The sequence below is a fragment of the Miscanthus floridulus genome, chromosome 16 (assembly GCF_019320115.1).
Source record: "Miscanthus floridulus cultivar M001 chromosome 16, ASM1932011v1, whole genome shotgun sequence".
In the NCBI taxonomy this organism is placed as follows: domain Eukaryota; kingdom Viridiplantae; phylum Streptophyta; class Magnoliopsida; order Poales; family Poaceae; genus Miscanthus; species Miscanthus floridulus.
The window spans coordinates 78,139,590-78,159,059 of record NC_089595.1 but is presented as its reverse complement, the minus strand read 5'-3'; positions in this window follow the sequence as shown (position 1 = coordinate 78,159,059).

The window sequence follows — 19,470 nt, the reverse complement described above, 5'->3', positions numbered from 1 at the left end:
GACTAAAGCGAAACGGTCTTCACATTCAAGAGCTCACCGTGATCACGTAGGTAGACTCGATGAAGGCAGAGGCGTACTGGGTCGACGGGACCACGTGAGACCGAGGATGGCGGAGCTCCTGTCGGACTCGGGGAAGACGACATCGCGCGGTGGCGCTGGACTTCCAGAAGCGACATGATCAGGCTTGGGAGGAGCAGGAAGACGAGGCGGAGCTTCTAGCAAAAGCAATTGGCCCTAGATACTACGGCGAGGACGAATTGCGAGAGTGCGGACAAGACACCAACGGCGAGCAATCGACGGGAAAACTCCGAATGACGACGGCATACTCCTATTTATAGCAAGGAGGGCGTATGGTGTTGACAGCACACGAGCGAACTCGCCACGGAGGTATTAGCGTGTCACTGCGCGTGAAAGCGGTGAAACCCGATCGGCGGTGATCTCCGCGTGGCACCGGCGGTAAGCAGAGAGGTGGAGATAGATTTTTGAAAAATTTACAGAACTGCCACTGCATCCATTTTTCAAATTACTCACAAATTTTCTAAAGAAGTTGAAAATCTCCAAAAATGAAAGTTGTTCAATTTTTCAAACTCTACAACTTTGCTTCTAGAAGTATTTTCAAATTCTACCTCCATTTTGAAATTTGAATTTGGGGTGCATTTGAGCATTTGAATCATTTCAAAATTACTCCAAATTTTATATGTAAGCTTGAAAAACTTTGAATACCAAAGTTGATCTACATAAAATAATCTCCAACTTTGCTTTTTGCCTCAATCCCAAATTCCTCATGGATTTTGAATTAGTCAAAAGGGGCAAAAAGGACTTTTATAATTTGAATATCAATTCAAATTTGATTTGTCTTCCTTTTACTTAGATTTTGATTTTTGACCAGTAACATGGCCCATTAGGGTTATTTGAGTCAAATGACACATGGCCTCACATGATCACATGAAATTTGACCCTTGTGGTCATGATCTTTATTTAGGGTTTTTGAAACACATCACATGAAATAACAACATTATGAAATAAACCTTATTTAGTGAATGCATTCAAAACTTTATACTATATAAATGCTTTGCAATGCACATGATGACATGTCAAATTTTAGTATTAGGTCAAAACACCAGAGGTGTTACATAAGGTCAAGATGGCGACTAGAGGGGGTGAATAGTTGTTTCTAAAACTTAATCGTGTCGGTTAACCTAAACAAGTGTGGAATTAAAACTATCAGTCTAGCCAAGACTACACCCCTCTATCTATGTTCTCTAGCACCTTGCAAAGATCCTAATTAAGCAACAAAGGTGTCGGGCTAGCTAGAGCTCACCTAATCAATTTTAGAAGCAAGGTCACATAAACCTATGCCACTAGTACTTTAAGCAACAGGGAGCTCCTACACATGCTAGTAAGCAAAAGCACAAAGCCAACTAAGCTCACTAGCAATGCTCAATAACAAGACAACCAATGCCAAATTAGAGAGTGCAAATACTTAGCTACACAAACTAAGCAATGTGACTAACAAGGTTACACAAACCAAATTATTCATGCAAGGGATCTACTTCTATGCTACACAAGCAAGAAGGTAACTAGTGAGCTACATAAGCTAACTAATTACAAGAGCAACTACACAAGCACAATGTATATAAAAGTAATCACAAGCTTGTGTAAAGGGATTGCAAACCAACAGGGAGAACAAGGTTGACACGATGATTTTCTCCCGAGGTTCACGTGCTTGCCAACAAGCTACGTCCCCGTTGTGTTGACCGCTCACTTAGTGGTTCGGTGGGTAATTGGCATCACCCACCAAGCCCGCACGTCGGGCACTGCAAGAACCTACCCCAAAAGTGAAGGTAGCTCAATGACACGCTCAACTAGAGTTGCTCTTCATGGCTCCCATGGGGCAAGCACAATGCCCATCACAAAGCTCTTCTTCGGAGCACTGCACAAGCTTCTTGCGGGCTTCGATGGAGACCACCACCAAGCCATCTAGGAGGTGGAAACCTCCAAGAGTAACAAGCACCACTGGCTTGAAACTCAATCACCTAGTTCCACTCGATGCAACCTCATGATGCAATTGCACTAGAATCACTCTCTCACACAGTCGGATGATCACTATCAAGCATATGTGAGATGGAGGGCTCCTAAGCACTCACAAGCATGGACACAAACTCCCCTAAGGTGCTCAGCTCCAACCATGGCCAAGATACCCTTCTATTTATAGCCCCACGGGCTAAACTAGCCGTTACCCCTTCACTGGGCAAAACTCATGGTGGCCGAACGTGCCGGTCGTAATGACCGGACGTAGGACCCCAGCGTCCGGTCAACAGATGCTTGCCATGTGTCACCTCCCTTCAACCTCAGTCGCTAGATCTCAACGGTCAAGTGACGACTGGACGCAGCTGCTCAAAGTGACCGGATGCAAGGCCCCAGCGTCCGATCATTTCTAGTAAGGTTCCAGTCATGACTGGACATGTCTGATTGGTCATGATCGGACGCAGCATCAGTGTCTGGTCCTTCTCCAACTTTTCTGTGTTGCCTACATCACCATACATCATCCTGACTGGACGCGCCCAGCCAGCGTCTGGTCATTTTCAGCACCAGTATCCGGTCAAAGACCGACGCCTGCATGCTCTCTGTCGCCACTGGCCAGATGTAGGACCCTAGCGTTCGGTCACCACGCGACCAGCGTCTCGTCCACTCTGTGAGACCCTATCTTTTCTGTATAGGGTGCCGGTGGCACTGTCGGACTATCCGCACTCCGCCAGTGGAGTTTCGAACCCTTCTCGCCTCTGTTCCATCGCCGAGTTGATCCACATCAACTCCAACTTCATCTCCTTTATAAATGTGCCAACACCACCAAGTGTACACCACCATGTGTATGTGTGTTAGCATTTTCACAATTATTTTTCAAAGGATTAGTCACTCAACTTGCCACACCACTCAATCCTAGCGATGATGCAAAGTTAGATCACTCGAGTGGCACTAGATGACCGATATGCAAACAAGTTTGCCCTTCTTGATAGTACGGCCATCTATCCTAAACCTGGTCACAAACTTCTCTACACACCTATGACCAGTGAAATGAAATGCCCTAGGTTATACCTCTGCCTTGCGCATTCTATTCCATCTCCAATGTCGATGCAACACATGCACCAACACGATCAACAATGATATGATCCACTTCATATCATCACATGATCATATTGGTTCATCGATCTTGACTTTACTTGCTTTTCACCGTTGCCTTCATCCATCGGCGCCAAGTCTTGCTTAAGCTTCACCGCCACACGGTCCATCGCTCCAAAGCCTCTAACTTGCCCTTCACGCTTGCAACCGGTCCATCAAGCCATGTCTTGATCTTCTCCACCTTGATCACATGACTCAATGTCATGTCTCATTTGCAATGAGCTCCTTCATCATCACATGTGTGAGCTTTGCAACATCTCTAGGCCATTTTCACCTTCATGGCGTATGTTGCTCATGCACATGTACCTATGTACTAATCACCTATGTATCTCACATAAACACAATTACTCTACCTAGGTTGTCACTCAATTACCAAAACCATACAAGGACCTTTCAACTCCCCCCCCCAATCAAAGTGAGGGGGCATGGGTCACGGCCCATGAGCGGTCCTCGCCTAGCGGGCCCATTGCCAGTAGGTCAGGGCTTCAGAGCCTTGCCGCTTACGTCTCAGTATGCACTATTTGATCTCATAGTTCAAGTGTTTTGAGCGAGACTGACATGTACTTGTTTTGATAGCGGCCAGATGTTGATGGGGTTGAGTATCGCCCCAACTCCCATGCGGGTGGAGTGGACACCCAGCCGCGGTGAGTGGCGAGGAGAGCAGGGCGGTGGCGGTGGGTCCTTCCCCTCTGGGGGTGGTGTATTCCTAGCCGGTCGCAAGTACAGTGGTAGCGTCGGAGGCTAGGTCATAGGTGACCCTTGCGATCCTTCCCACACCAATTACGGTGAAAGAGGGGAGGGAGACCAGGCTCCCTGCCTTGCCGATCAGAGGGCCACATGGCTCGCCCTTTTGGCTAGAGCTGGACGTGTTGGGGGGAGACATGGCTAGGCCGAAGGCTGAACGTCTGTCGGTGGGCTATGAAATCAAGATAGTAGAGGTCTCCTCCGACGGTGAAGTCAGTGACAGGGTGGAGCCGTCGGTGCCGTCGCAAGAGCTGGCGGTGGTCCGATCGTTGGCTAGGCCTTCCAGCAGGAAAGGGGCGACCACTGACCTAGTATGCTAGTGTGGCCCTACCCCGAGGGCCTGAGGAAGGTTCAGTTCATCCTTCGGGATGAGCAGGAGGATCAGCTCTGGGACGTGCTTGGAGGAGAGGACTCGCCATGGAGTCTGATCTCGCCCAAACTAGGGTGAAGCTCGAGGAGGCCCTAGAGTGGGTCAAGTCCATCCAGTAGGCGGTTACTATTGACCTACCCCGTGTCATAGAGGTAGGTTTTTTGTGTTCATCCTTGGCCCCTTGGTCTTCCACTGGTTATCTCAGCGTGTTTGCCTTTTGTGTTGTAGGGCTTGGAGGAGATGTCGAGCTGCAAGTCTTGCTTCCTTCGAGAGGAGCATGTCTAGGAGGCCATGATGTCATAGTGGGTTGCCAAGCTCAAGCACGAGCTAGAGTCTGTCTACCATGAGTCTCAAGGCTAGGCGGTCAAGGCGACGGAGGCGCGAGCGGTGGAGCTGCTCACGGCGGAGGCTTGAGGCGACGAAGGTCCACTAGATGGAGACTAAGGCAGTGCTCTAGAATTCCTTGGCGGAGACTAAGGTGACGCTTTAGAGTTCCGTAGAGGCCCTAGAGTCAGAGCAGAAGGCCCTAGAGTGAGAGCGGAAGGCCCAGTCGGAGGTTGACCAGGAAGTGCTCGTGCTCTGGGGCTGGGTGCTCAGGACAGAGGAGGCAAATGCTCGGCTACATGAGCAGGTGACTTGGTAGGAGGAAGAGCTCTCCATCCTCAAGAACACCCACCTCGGTATGTACCTTTTCTACTTTTGGTTGATGTCTTGGTTTTTCCTTTAACTTGCTTCTGAGCTCGCCATCCTTCTTCAAGAACTAGGTGGAAAGGTTGGGTTGCTGGAGTAGGACCTAGAGATAGCCAAGGCGATGGTCGGTCGGAATACAAAGGCGCTGGCCAAGTCCCTTGAAGAGCAACATGCTCTCGAGGGGGAGCTTGACCAGATCTACAACGTCGCCTAGGTCGTTGTCATGGAGGTGTTCAGGTTGGTGCCGAGCACCAGCACACCCACCATCCAACTGGCAGAGGTCCCAAATGAAGTTCGGGTGCTCATCACCAACGGGGTGTTCTATGGGATGTCGGGGGTGCTGACTTCGGTGGCGACGCACCACCTGGATCTGGGCTTCGCTGCCATCTATAGCGGGTATGCCGACGGCTGGAGCCCAGAGGCCATCCATGTGCTCGGGGAAAGCTTGCTGCCACATGCACAATTGGTGGCTGAGCAAGTCTTTGTGCAGTGGGTGATGGATGCCCGCTATGCGAACATGGCCGAAGGCGTGCACAAGGAGGACGTCGCCCAGCCTACGGATGGAGTGGAGCCTAGGTCGAAAGCGAACACCGCCCCACCTCCGACTGAGCCAAGTCTCATCCAACCAGAGAGCGAGCAGCCCCTACCTTCCCTGGTCACACCGTCAGTTGATGCCGCCAGGCAACCATAGTAGGAATTAGAGTAAAAGTAGTTTAGCAAATGCAAAAGTTAAGTTCATGGGGGAGCCCCCATGTGAATAGTTCTTATTCATGAATACATCCATTTTGCTTTGTGATGAATCACTTTGTTCAGGGAAGCTTATCCCATCCGTTCCTTATTTTTACCCTAGCATAACTTTGTTTTTATTCTTTCTTTTTTGCACCTGCCCATTTGAACTACAGGCTACAACCTTAAGAACCTAGGCGTGGCCCGCGAAGCTTAGCTGCTCGTAACCATAGGTTGTGGTGGGGTGTGATCGGTCGGAATGTTTAAAGCAAAGTTATGTAAGGCAATTAAAGGAACGAACTACCCTTTTGTTCGGGTAGAAAAGTATTTACCATAAGATAGTAAAAAAGATAGGTGGTATCGCACCCTCGTGGAGCCCCTGAGTGACCTAGGGCGAGAGTGTTCGGGTCGGGGCGCTTGTAGGAGCAAATGTTAAGTGAAAGAAAGCGGTAAGACCAAATTTTTAGGGGTAGAAACGACATAACTATTCAATGTTCCAAGTGTTGGTGAGAACGTTGTTGTTGTTGTCCTTTAGTTGGTAGGTGCCCGATCGGATTACTTCGGTCACCGTATAGGCTTGAAATGCTCACGGTTTCACATGTAGGCATGCGAAAAGGTGCTACCCACTGTGATGGGGCCGTTCGGTCTCGGCATCTTTAGCTTCAGGTAGGTGTTGTCATGCTAGGCCTGATGCCATTTGTTGATGATGTTGCGAGCATCTCGGTTCGGCTCAAGGCATTCATGCATAGGCGGCCAGTGTGGAGCAAGCACCGGGTTAGGTCATGGTGTGGCCGCGGCCTCCTGTTCTATGCTCGGTGGCTATAGTGGTGGGCGGATGGAGCGATGCGTCTAGTGCATCCCCGCCCCCCTGGTGGGGAGAGAGGCCACGAGTCAGTGTTGCGATGTGGAGCTCTCTGCCTATTGAACGATGGTAGTCTCCACTAGCACCCATAGGTTCTGGTGGACCGCCTGCTCATGTGGGTCGATAGGCTCAGGAAGCCCACGTAGAAGCATCGTCGCCGCAGCGATGTTCTGACTAGCCTGAGTGAATTGTGGGGGATTGTTCCCCTCGTCGATGATGTTACACTGAACCTGGCGGGCGCGACCCCAGGTGCCGCTCGCCGGGTTATGCGCATGGGGTGCATCAGGTGTGTCGAGCATGCCAGCGTAGGTGGTGGCTGTCTCTACCGCCTTTGTCATAGCTCCTCACCGTGCTCCTAGGCACATGTGAGGGCATCCGTGCGAGGGTCCAGAGGGGTGTGGGTCTGAAGAGACTCCACCACCACTAGTGGCTATCCCAGGGCGTCTGCCATAGCACACTCATGGGATAGAGGGTGGCTAGGTGCCACGACATCGCCGATGCTGGAGCCGTCGCTCTCAACATCGTCATCCATGAGGTCGTGAAAAGAGGCGGGAGCATAGTTTGCTATCCCCATGAATTCAGAAGTGAGAAGGGGCAGCACCAGCATCTTTTGGAGCCCCCGTGCATACGCATCTGTGGGGGATGTGAGGCCATAGGGGAACCGGTCGCACGACGGTCATGGTAGGGACAACGGGGTCCCTCCAGAGAATCGACGAAAAATAGTAAATAGCGAGTAAATAACAGTATGTACATTATTCATAGTGGGGTTTGAGCCTAGCATAGGCTCGGAGCGAAGCATAGGCACCTCATCATTGAGGTCGTCAGGTCGCTCGATGCCGACGAAGGGCGCTCCTCCTCCGACGGGTGCTAGGACAAGTGCCTCCTCGTGGAGGTGAAGCATGCTGAGCCGGTTGGCAATGAAGTCCAGGCTTCCAAAGAGGATGGCTTGGGATGGCTTGAAGACAAAAGGAACCCACATCCCAATAGGTGGGAGAGCGGGAAACTCCAGCGAGCCAAAGCGAGTCGTATCACTTGAGCCCACCATGGCGAAGGTGGCGGAAAGGTGGGCCATCCGATGACCAAAAGCGTGAACGTACGGCATCTTCCCCATAGACGGCGCCAATTGTCAGTGCAGAAAGTGACCAACACATAAATATTTGTAGTTTTGTCGTACGTTGTGATCGGATGTGGCCTAGCACTCAATGACATGTGGTTTATACTGGTTCAGGCAACGTGCCCTACATCCAGTTTGAGTCAGTCGGTGACTTTTATTGCCAAGCCCAGGTGCTCAAAGTTTGCTGTGGGGTTACAAATGAGAGGGAGTAAGATGAGGGTGCAAGAGGTCCAGTCAGACTCTAGACCGTAGGGCCGAGAGAGACAGGAGCTCCTATGTGTGCTAAGTATTTGAGTGTGTGCTCTATTGGAGTCATTCATTGGGTGTTCTAATCGATTGGATCCCTGTCGAGTCGTTCATGAATCGATCCTAGTGGTTAAATTGTTCGTCTTTTGGAGAGAGTGCATCCCTTTTATAGATGAAGGGGATGGCCTTACAAGAGAGAGTGTGAGAGAATGAGTGTGTGTGGTACCTAGTCTTGTTACCCACACCATCGGGTACAAGACAGTTTGTCGGTGCCCATAACACTGTTGGTGTTTGGATGCAAGTGGTTGGTTCCACCGTCTTCTTCTAGTATGGCAGACATCGGCACCTACCATACTATAAGATAAGTGTCAGCGCCCACAACACTATTCATGTTCTGAAATGTTTGGAAGGTTGTGGTGCGTCCTTCTAACATGGCCTGATAGTACTATCCTATAGGTGCGTAGGGTATGACCCTTGATATTGTGGTTGACTAGAGCACCCTGCCTTACTTGCTCTATTCGTTTCCTGGGTCTTGACCGAGCGAGCATCCTCGATCGGTCGTTCCCCAGTCAGCTCCGACCTTCCAGACGAAGAAGAGCTATTAGCATAGGTTTGATGTACTCCTGGTCGGAGAAGCGAGTCGGAGTTGGAGGCGAGCGTCATTCCTCTTTGGCCAGGCCTTCCGGTTAGAGAGGCAGGCTAGAGTCAGAAATGAGCGCCCGAGTCAGAGGTGAACTAGCTAGGCCTTCTGGTTGGAGAGGTGGGCCGGAGTCAGAGGCAAGCATCATTCCTCCTTGGCTAGGCCTTTTGGTTGGAGAGGTGGGCTGGAGTCAAAAGCGAGCGTCGTTCCTCCTTAGACAGGCCTTCCGATCGAAGAGGCAAGCCAGAGTTGAAAGCGAGCATCATTCTTCTTTGGCAAGGCCTTCCGGTCGGAGACTAGATCGTTCTTCTGGCCTATCATTAGGTTTTTGGGACGGCCCTGGAGTTGTGCATCATTCGCAACATCATCTGCTGGGCCGAGCTTTTGCTGGGAAGCAGATCCATGAGGGACCCTAGGTTTATGAACCCGATAGTATGCGTATTCTTATTTTAAGAGTTGCTATTACATAAATGCTAAATGTTGCATCATCATCGCATGCATGTAGAGAACGAGTTGGTGGAGTTTGTGACCACCGAAGAGCAAGAGTACAAGGAGGTGATCAAGGAGTATGAGGAGGAGGTCCTTGTATAGGAGGAAGCCTCGGAGCCACCAACGACTAACATAGCTGACAATCCACCTGCCCAAGGCTAGCCCCGGTGCATAACCCTTATTTTGAATAATCACTAGATATATATATATATATATATATGTGTGTGATGTGCATTTACATTACAGGATTTATATTGAAACTACATGCAAAGATAAACCTACCTATGAGTCCTACTAGCATAGGTCGAGTAGCTGCTATGCTTAGGCTATCGGTAGTGTGAGTAACCTACCGTTACTCACAATAGGTGATTATTATTATTACTGTCATGATAAAATGGTGAAAGGAAATGGAAACCAGGCAGGGATATGGTACGTGTATTGGTGGGTGTGATAGGTTGTGTCCCACGGCCAATGGGGCATAGCTTGGTTATAATGTTTTCCCTGTCTGTGTTGGTTAAGGACCGTCCATTGCTGTGGACGGTAATCAGGTCACACACTTATTATCTTGAGTACATACTTGCTTATGGAAGAGGGAAGGCTCGTTGCTCTCTTGTCATGGGTTCTAGCTCTTTCTAGATCGACTGATTGGAGGTGAGGATGGTGGAGGTCTAAGCACCACATTAAGTTCGAGACTCAGGAGTGGGGGCTTGGAGTCCAAGTTTGGACGAGGACCTAGACCCCTTGACAGGAGAGTGGTGGGTTGGTCTTGCTTGTGCCTAGGGTACAAGCAAGGCGTGTGTTTCGGGGTACCTAGCTGGGATACATTGGTTCACGAATTGCCATGTGATACGGTATGACTTGGCTATGGTCTAGCATCATAGTAAAAACTAGAAGATGAAAGGGGATGAATGGATCTAATTGCTCAACTCTTGCTTAAAAGTAGAACAGGTGCTTACATAGAATGGTTAGCTAATGAACTAATCATGACTGCTAATAAAACACATACATAAGGATTCACTACTAGTAATGCTTTTCGCAAAAAGGAAACCCAGCAAACCATAAAGCTTATCATATCCTTTGGAGTCAGGAAATTATTCCCACTAGTCGGGTAAGAATCATGAGTACATTGTGTACTCAGGGTTTATTTACCCCTATTGTAGGTGTAGCTTGAGGAGTGGTTGTTGTGTGGAGGATTCTTCTGATGGGCATAGTTTGTTAGATGGTTGTTTCAATTCCACTATTTAAATTCCGCACTCTGAACTTGGTATTGTAATAATGTATTTCCGAGAACTCTTGTTGTATGAAATGGACAAAGTATTGTAAACTTGTTCTCATTATTGGATTCTGGATGAAAAATATGGATTGTTTGAGTTCTCCCTTGGAGTGTGCTCGATGGAACTGTCCGATGTAGCCAACTTTTGGGGTGCTTAGTGTCTAGCGGAAGATGAGCGCCTTCGAAGGTGTGTTATTTCGGATGGTTCTTCCACAGGTGGTATCAGAGCCAATAATGAGTTACGAGTTTCATAACTCTTTTTGAAACCTAAAATTTGACCAACAAAAGTTTTGCGAAAAGTAGGATACGATAAAATTATGTAAATAAGTATAAGCCCTAGCAATATGGTCTATCTAGGATTGCGGCACTGGTTTTATCTAATCAATTTTCTATAGATACACTCACTTATGCTACGTAAGAATCGTTTAGTAAGTGGAAAGTGAGTGTGCGATGTGCTGAAAACTTTTGTGAATGCCGCTATATTCTGGCTTGAGTGAACGGGTAGGCCGATGCATGCATCATGAAAAGAGAATCTTGCTTAAACTAAACTCCCCCCACACATATAATTTGGATTAGTGAATTGATTGGATAACCTAAAAGAATGCTTTAATAAAAGCCTTATCATTTCTCTAAGTCTCTTGTTCCTAATCTAGAGGGTTGTCCCTAATGGTTGGTTCTTATCTATTTATAGATGAACCTGAGGTCTAGTCAGGGGAGTACCAGCGCTGGGGCAGACCAGGGTGATAACGGTCGTGGTGAGGACAATGGCAACACCAATGGGGACAGCCACAAGGCCCACTTCTAGCTCCTCCTCCGCCACCACCACCTCCGATGACCTATGCGGAGATGCTGGCTGCTCGGCATGAGTTAGCCCGTGCCTTGGAGATGCTTGCCTAGGCTATTAGTGCCTTCGCCCGTGGAGGCCCCGGTGGCAATGGCGGGAATAGGGGTGGTGTCCATGCTCCCATGGGGCCCTGTTTCTACCAGGACTTCCTGAAGACACACCTGCCCATGTTCACGCCAACTGCTAAGCCTCTAGATGCAGAGCATTGGCTTCGTATTCTAGAGCAGAAGTTTTAGCTGCTCACTGTGACTGAAGAGCAGAAGGTGCGCTTTGCCGCACAACATTTTATGGGGTCTGTCAGTGCGTGGTGGGATACTTTCAATGCCATACAGCCGGTGGACCACCATGTGACTTGGTAGAAGTTTACTACTGCTTTCCGTGAATACTATATTCCTACTAGTTTGCTGAACAGGAAGTTGACTGAGTTCCTGGATCTGAAGCAAGAGAGTATGACTATGATGGATTATGTGAACAAGTTCAACCATCTTGCATAGTATGCTGGGACCCATGTAGATACTGATGAGAAGAAGAGGGACCATTTCTACCATGGCCTCTCTTGCATCTTGCAAAAGGAGATGTACACTAGGGGATACAGACTTTTGGTGCTTTGATGAATGCTGCCATTGCTATGGAGGGACTTCAGCATGATTCTCAGGTGGAGTGGAAGCATAAGTGGGTGATCACAAGATCTTCTAGTCACCCACAGGCTCAGAAGGTGCAGGTTGTTAGGAGGATGTCCTATCACTCTCCGAGTGGATAGCCATCCCGTCAGTCTCAGCAGGCTTACTAGGCACCTCCCACCCAGTATCGTGCACCTACTCGGTAGGTGCAACAACAGCCTCAGGGATAGTGGGTTCCACCACATCAGGGACAGGGGAACAAGTTTGGTGCTTGTTTCAAGTGTGGCAAGGAGGGCCACTATGCTTGGGAGTGTCTATAGAACCAGCCTGCGTAGACTTTCCAGCCTTTAGCCAACTCCCGTCTGGTCAAGAAGATGATTATCACGAGAAGGTGGCCATAAGTCGCTCTGGACAAGTCAACTTCACTGAGGCTGAGGAGATTTTTGCAGAATGAAAATGTGATGGATGGTATGTTTACCATTGATTTCCACCCAGCATATATGTTGTTTGATTCTAGTGCATCACATTCATTCATGAGCATGGGGTTTGCACAGAGGCACAATATATCTCTTATGGCTATTCCTATTGCCTATAGAATCAGTACTCTAGATGCGTAGTTGTGCGTTAATACTCGGATGGACACAGTTAGATTAGTGCTAGCCACTCACACTTACCGCCTCTAGTTCATGGTGCTGCCTAGGCAAGGCATAGATACAATTTTGGGCATGAACTGGTTGCAAGTTTATGGGGTAGTCTTGAACCTTAAGCAGAGAGTTGTTGAGTTACGGCTTTCTTCTTTCGAGGATAGGTTGTCTCTCCTTATGCCCTCAGATCCAGCTGTACCAGTTGTTGCTCATGTTGAAGCTTCTCTTGATCTTGCTTCTATTCCTATGGTCTGTGAGTTTCCAAATGTCTTTCCTGGAGATCTACCTAGGTTGCCACCGGATAGGGACGTGGAGTTTACTATTGAGTTAGAACCTAGCACTACTCCTATTTCATGGCATCCCTACCGCATGGGTCCTAAAGAACTAGTAGAAATGAAGAAGCAGTTAGCAGAATTATTGGAGAAGGGCTTTATCCGTCCTAGCTCTTCACCATGGGGTTGCCCAGAAATTTTTGTGAAGAAGGACGGTACTCTGTGGATGTGTGTGGATTACCGCTCTCTCAATGCGGTAACCATTAAGAAAAGTATCCCTTGCCTCGTATTGATACTTTGTTCATTCATTTGGTTGGTGCAAAGGTATTTTCTAAGATTGATCTTCGTTCGGGTTATCATCAAATTAAGATCAAACCACAAGATATAACAAAGACAGCTTTCTCTACTAGGTATGGGTTGTATGAATACCTAGTCATGTCCTTTGGTCTTAGCAATGCTCCTGCATTCTTCATGTATCTTATGAATTCAATCTTCATGCCGGAGTTGGATAAGTTTGTAGTGGTGTTCATTGATGACATTTTGATATACTCCAAGAACAAAGAAGAGCATGCACAACATCTTCAGATAGTACTAACTTGATTAAGGGAACATAAGTTGTATGCCAAATTCAGCAAGTGTGAGTTTTGGTTAGATCGAGTGTAGTTTTTGAGACATGTTCTGCACCTGAGGGTATCTCTATGGACCCAAACAAGGTGCAAGATGTGTTAAATTGGAAGTCTCCAAAGTTAGTGCATCAGATCCATCAGTTCCTTGGTCTTGCTGGTTATTATCGATGCTTCATTCCTGACTTCACCAAAATAGCCCAACCAATGACCAAGTTGCTCTAGAAAGATGTCAAGTTTGTATGGAGTTCGGCTTGTGAACAAGCTTTCCAAGCTCTGAAGCATTTTCTTACCACTGCTCCTATTCTCGCCCAACTAGATATTGACAGGCCATTTGATGTGTATTGTGATGCCTCAAGGACTAAATTGGGATATGTGCTTATGTAGGATGGACGTGTGATAGCTTATGCTTCATGCTAGTTGAAAAAGCACGAGGTGAATTATCCCACCCATGATTTAGAGCTGGCTGCTGTCGTGCACACTGTAAAAATTTAGAGGCATTATTTGTTAGGAAATAAAGTGTATATTTATACGGATCACAAGAGTCTCAAATATATTTTCACTTAGTCTGAGATGAACATGAGGCAACAGAGATGGCTTGAGTTAATCAAATATTATAACTTAGAACTGCATTATCACCCTGAAAAAGCTAATGTGGTAGCTAATGCCTTAAGTCAGAAGTCACATCAAGTTGAAGAAGAATCTTTGTCTCTCAACCATTCTGAGGTGTTAGCCCATATTGCTCTATTCTTGGATCTACTTGAGCAAATTATTATAGAGCAAAGGCAAGATGTTTTGGAAATTCCATATATCAAGAAGTTAATTGCCGAAGAGCGTGGTCCACATTTTAGTATTAATGATCAAGGTGTAGTGAGGTTCAAGAATAGATTGGTTGTTCCATCAAGTGAGAAGCATAGGAGAAAGATTTTGGATGAAGCTCACAACTCCAAATTATCCATTCATCCAGGAAATAACAAGATGTATCATGATTTACATCACTTGTATTAGTGGCCAAATATGAAACAGGTCATTACCAAATACATCTTAGAATGTGACATTTGTGGAAGGGTTAAGGCGGACCATATGTGTAGGCCTAGATTTCTACAGCCCTTGCCTATCCCTGTTTGGAAATGGGAGGATATTTCCATGGACTTTGTTGTGGGTTTGCCTCGCGCGGCAAAGGGGTATGACTCTATTTGGGTCATTGTGGATCGCCTTATCAAGTCCGCTCATTTTCTCCCGGTGGATACAAGGTATTTAGCCAAGAAGTATGCCAAGTTATATTTTGATCAGATTGTGACCCTACATGGAGTTCCTCTTACCATTGTTTCTGATAGAGGGTCAGTCTTTGTCTCTTGTTTCTAGGAGCAACTCCAGAAATGTCTTGGTACCCATCTCCTGAGGAGTTTAGCTTATCACCCACAAACTGATGGTCAGACAGAAAGAGTCAATCAGGTACTTGAGGATATATTGAGGGCTTGTGTCACTTCTTATCCAGAAAAGTGGGATGAATGCTTGACTCTAGCTGAGTTTTCTTATAACAATAGCTATCAAGAAAGCATTCGTATGGCACCTTTTGAGGCCCTATATGGCAAGAGATGTAGAACACCTCTTAACTGGGTTGAAGTGGGTGATCGTGGGTACTTTGGACCTAATTTTATCAATGAAGCTCGAGAGCAAGTTAGCGTTATTCAGAGTCATTTTAAGCGGCTCAGAATCATCAGAAAACTTATGCGGACAAGCGAAGAAGGCCCTTATAGTTTGAAGTTGGTAACCATGTGTACCTAAAGGTATCCCCAATGAGAGGTGTGCATCGGTTCAGAGTCCGTGGAAAGTTAGCTCCTCGTTATGTCAGACCTTATAAAGTTTTGGAATGATGTGGTTTAGTTACTTATCGTCTCCAACTTCCAGATATCTTGTTAGCAGTACATAATGTCTTTCATGTTTCCCAATTAAAGAAGTGTTTATGAGTTCTTGAGGAAGTGGTGGAAATTGAAGGACTCCCTCTCCAACCTGATCTTTCTTATATTGAGCATCCTATCAAAATCTTGGATGAAAAAGAAAGAGTTACTAGAAATAGAGTGGTGAAATTTTATAAAGTCCAGTGGCAAAACCATTCGGAGGACGAAGCAACATGGGAACAGTAGAGTTATATTTTGGAGCATTATCCCCATCTTCTCCCCGGTGTGCCAAGGTAATAGTTTATGTTAAAAGCTCACTTTTACCCTTTTCCTATACTAGGCACTCACATAAAATATCGGGATGAGATTTTGTTTAAGGGAGGAGAGCTGTAACACCCTCGGTGTTACACCCTAAATTATTTACTAAAACAGTCACGCCAACCATGTCCCGCCAAGGCATGCCCTTGCTGAGTCGCTGGCTGCCCCTCCCCCACCGCTCCCTCGCTCTCCCTCTCTATTCTCTCTCTCTGCTGCCACCATCGAGCCATGCCATTAAATTCATCAGGGAGAGATCATCTCAAGTCGATTCGTCGCATTGTTGGCTCCATCGCACAACTGCCTAGCTACCCGTCCCTGCCTTGAATGGCGCCCGGTCGAGCTCTAATTTTGGAGTTTCCCCGCCGCCATGCCGATAAGGCCGCGTTTGGCCATGGGTGTCGGCAGCTCTCCTATCGCCCCTCCTGAGCCAATTCACCTGCACCACTAGCATCACCTTGACTCTCTCTCCACCTTGCGCACCTTAGTCGAACCGCTACCATCTCCCCTTCATCGCTGACGCGACCGTGCCGCCACGGGCACCACCGCATGGCTCGGTCGCATGTGGTCAGCCTTCCTCCGTCATCTTCCGCCCCAACTATCACCTTGCCCTAGTCCATGGTAGCCTCATGACGCTCATGCGCTAATCAATTAGGCCTGTAGCTACCCTAGCCCACCGAAATAGTGGCGCCGCACGCCGCTGCAGCCTTCCCCAGCCAGTTGTGTCACCCTGCACCGCCTCTTAGCATAGCCGCTCGGGCCAGGGATGGTGATTGACCTGTTAGGTGGGCTCACGTAGGTCCTAGGTGGTCGGTGTAGGCACTCAGTATTGCCGCTCGCTGCGCCGCTGTGCACTGAGTCATTGGGGGTGCGCACGGGTGAATTAGGGAAAGGCCAGGGGGTTAAGTGAGAAGTTATGAGAGAGGGGGAAATAGTGTTAGTACTTAGTTGTGATTCGAGAGAAGTGTGAGGTCTATTTTGCCAAAACATCAGCACGCGCGGGGGTTCCCCATCGTGGGCCGTCTTCGAGTGGGCCGGCGGCGCGGGCCGCCGCGCACTCGCGCGCGCGCTGCGTCGCGTGTGGGCCACGCGGGAGAATTCATTTTTCTTTTTCATAAGGAATTAGAAATAGTTTTCTAATATAATTTTTTAGCTGATCTTTGGTAAATCATATAAAATCAGGTAGGTGTCCAAAAATTATGAAACAAATTTTGTTACATTCCTAAAATTGTGCTCTATCTGTTAGTGTACTTAGTTCATATATATACATGTTGATACTTGGAGCTATTAAATCATTTGGAAATGTTTAATATTGTTAGTAGAATTATTGTAGGAATTTTTGTGATAAATTGGTGATAGCTTTAGCCCTAAAAATTTTATAGCAGCATCGTGGTATTATTATGTGTTCACTGTAATTTTTGTAGCTTTAGAATAGACTAAACATAAGGGTATTTAAATGCTTTTTGTTTCAAATATACATTAAATCGTTTGTAGAAATAAAGATATATCCTTCATTTGTAAAGCTAGGTGTTTGTTAGTTGAACCCAACACTTTGCTTGGTAAAGATGATTGTTAGCTTAGTGCCTTAGTCATTAGAGCTAGCTTAGTAGCTTAGTATGTGTATTCTTATTTTAAGAGTTGCTATTGCATAAATGTTAAGTGTTGCATCATCATCGCATGCATGTAGAGAATGAGTTGGTGGAGTTCGTGACCACTAGAGAGCAGGAGTATGAGGAGGTGATTGAGGAGTACGAGGAGGAGATCCTCGTACAGGAGGAAGGCTCGGAGCCACCGACGACTAACATAGCTGACAATACGCCTACCCAAAACAAGCCCCGGTGCATAACCTTTATTTTGAATAATCACTAGATATATATATATGTGATGTGCATTTATGTTACAGGATTTATATTAAAACTACATGCATAGATAAACCTACCTATGAGCCATACTAGCATAGGTCGAGTAGCTGCTATGCTTAGGCTATCGGTAGCGTGAGTAACATGTCTTTACTCACAATAGGTGATTATTATTATTATTCTCATGATAAAATGGTGAAAGAAAATGGAGACAGGGCAGGGATATGGTATGAGTATTGGTGGGTGTAATAGGTTGTGTCCCGCGGCCAACGGGGCATAGCTTGGTTACACTGTTTTCTCTGTCCTGTCGGTTAAGGACCGTCCATTGCTGTGGATGATAGTTAGGTCACAGACTTATTATCCTGAGCACATACTTGCTTATTGGAGCAGGAAGGCTCGTTGCTATCTTGTCGTGGGTTCTGGCTCTTTCTGGACCGACTAATTGGAGATAGGGATGGTGGAGGTCTAAGCACCACACTGAGTCCGGAACTCAGAAGTGGGGGCTTGGAGTCCAAGTTTGGACGAGGACCTGGATCCCTTGATAGGAGAGTGATGGGTTGGTCTTGCTTGTGCCTGGGTATAAGCAGGGCATGTGTTTCAGGGTACCTAGCTGTGATACATTAGTTCGTGAATCGCCGTGTGATACGGTACGACTTGGCTATGGTCTAGCACCATAGTAAGAACTGAAAGATAAAAAGAAGATGAATGGATCTGATTGCTCAACTCTTGCTTAAAAGTAGAATATGTGCTTACATAGAATGGTTAGCTAATGAACTATTCATGACTGCTAATAAAACACATACATAATGATTCACTACTAATAATGCTTTTCGCAAAAAAGAAACCCAGTAAACCATAAAGCTTATCCTATCCTTTGGAGTCGAGAAATTATTTCCATTAGTCAGGTAAGAATCATGAGTACATTGTGTACTCAATGTTTATTTACCTCTGTTGCAGGTGTAGCTTGAGGAGTGGTTGTTGTGTGGAGGATTCTTCTGGTGGGCACAGACAGTGTTATCATAAACGCTAAACGGTAAACAGTCGGTCACCTACCGTTTAGCCCATTATTTGGGCAAAACGGGTGTTTAAACGGGAAAAATGGTCGTTTAAACGGTCAAAACAACCGATTAAACGGAAACAGTGTACCACCGCGAGCGTTTAAACGGTGTGTAAACGGGCTAAACGGCCGTTTAGGCGAACAGTAGGCACAGACAGATCCTTGTATCTTATCGTTAGATGTTTATTTCAATTCCGTTGTTTAAATTCCGCACTCTGAACTTAGTATTATAATAATGTATTTTCGAGAACTCTTGTGGTATGAAATAGACTAAGTATTGTAAACTCGTTCTCATTATTGGATTTGTTCGAGTTCTCTCTTGGGGTGTGCTCGACGAAACTGTCTGATGTAGCCAACTTTCGAGGTGCTTAGTGTCTAGCGAAAAATAAATGCCTCCAAAGGTGTGTTATTTCGGGTGGTTCTGCCACAGTGACAATCGTCATGTTCGTTTGGCTGATAAGCTAGGTAAAAAAGTACTATTGACTGATTTGTTGTAAGAGAAAAACACTGTTTATTCACTGAAAAGTACGGCTTATAGGACAAGCGAGCATGACAAATGACCACACGGTGGTAAAGATAAGAATGGGGCCCGTTCGCTTCGCTGAAAAAATAAGATGAAATATTGTTCCGGCTAATTTGTTATGAGAAAAAAATATTATTCTAATTAAAAAAATAAACTAAAAAAGATGGATTATAAGATAAACAAGTGACCGGGTCACTCTGACCTCTGGCTCCGGAGGTAGCACGACAGCGCTACGATTCTCGCACGAGGCAGGCAGCAACAGCAACAAGCCTCTCGAACACATGAGAGCTACGTGTCTTTGTATTACGATGAGACCAAACACCGGCGAGGTAGAAACAAAACTCATTTGGTTAGGTAGGAACTTCTAAAATTCCTGTTACATTGAATATTTAGATATATATATAGAGTATTAAATATAGACTAATTATGAAACTAATTGTATAACTTACGACTAATTTGCGAGACAAATCTTTTAAGT